We start from the raw sequence: 1,576 nt of genomic DNA on the forward strand, positions 1-1,576 counted from the left end.
TTACAGTGCTTGAGAAATGGTTTTCAAATTTAAATACATTCTGACATTATTGGTATTAATAAATAAACATGTATTTGTTAAAAAAATTCTGTTTCCTGTACACAAACCTCTAAATTCTAGAACAATTTTATAATAAGATTTAAATAACTAAATTAAACAACTATTAAAAGCAATGTATAGAAAGACTTTTTCTCCCCCCCCCAAATTTTTTTTTTGTGCATTGGCACTTTACATTAACAAGCATAAGGGAACCTTTATTTACTCATATAATAATCATAAATGTAGACAACAGTTAATTTATTCTATGTTCTTATTATTTAATTTGTCTTCACCCATTTTTTATAACCTGCTCTCAGTCTGTAATTACATATGTTCCTATATTTTCTCTATATTTCCTAGATTTTTGAATTCAGACATTTAAAAATGTAAAACCCCTTGTAGCAAATAAAAATCTGATACAGCTTTTCTCCTTGGTAGACTAGTTATTTTCACTGCAATGTGTATTTACACTACCTGTCAAAAGTTTGGATTCATTAGGATTTTTTAATGTCAATGATTTTTAGTTAGTCAATTTTTTTTGTCTCTAATGCTACAAAAATACAGTAAAATTCCAGTAAAACAGTCAAAAATAATATTGTGAAATATTATTACAATTTAAAATAACTTTTCTATTTGAATATATTTTTGAATGTAATTTATTTCTGTGATGGCAAAGCTGAATTTTCATCAGTCATTACTCCAGTCTTCAGTGTCACATGACTTTTCAGAAATCATTCTAATATGCTGATTTAGTTCTCAAAAAACATTTCTTATTTTGATCAATGTTTACAACTGTGATACACTACCATTCAAAAGTTTGAGGTAAGATTTAAAAATAAACAATACTTACAATCAGCAAAGATGCATTAAAAATAATTAAATTCAAAAGTAACATTTATAACGTTACAAAAAATTATTATTTCAAATAAATCTTGTTCTTTTAAACTTTTTGTTCATCAAAGAGCCCTAAAACGTATCACGGTTTCCACAAAAATATTAAGCAGCAAAAAACAGTTTTCAACATTGATAATAATAAGAACAATACTAACTGATAATAATTGAGCACCAAATCAGCCCATGGAAATCCTGAAATCCTTTTTTTTTTTTCATCTTTTTTTAAGCTTAATATACAATACAGATTGTTTTTATAGCAGCTTCACAGTATTAAGCAGGAAAGTGACAAAATCAATTATGCAAACGTCAAAAAAGAGCCAAATCCAGCAGAGCAGCAGTAGCAGGACAATCGTGTTATTATTCAATTCAATTCAAGTTTATTTGTATAGCGCTTTTCACGATACAAATCATTGCAAAACAACTTTACAGAAAATTAAGTTTCTACAATATTTAGTAGCATCTAATCAGTGGTGACTGTCAGTTAATGTACATATGGCAGAAATGTACGGAAAAATCAATTAAAGACATAATCAAACAGACAATGAACACTATTAGCAGCAATTATTATATGTTGCAATCAAACTTATAGCAAAATGTGGTAGTTCTGTATGTTGTTTCAGGGTTGGCATCATCTGAGGTCCTC

The sequence above is a fragment of the Sinocyclocheilus anshuiensis genome, unplaced genomic scaffold (genome assembly GCF_001515605.1).
Source record: "Sinocyclocheilus anshuiensis isolate Anshui unplaced genomic scaffold, SAMN03320099.WGS_v1.1 scaffold922, whole genome shotgun sequence".
Lineage (NCBI taxonomy): Eukaryota > Metazoa > Chordata > Actinopteri > Cypriniformes > Cyprinidae > Sinocyclocheilus > Sinocyclocheilus anshuiensis.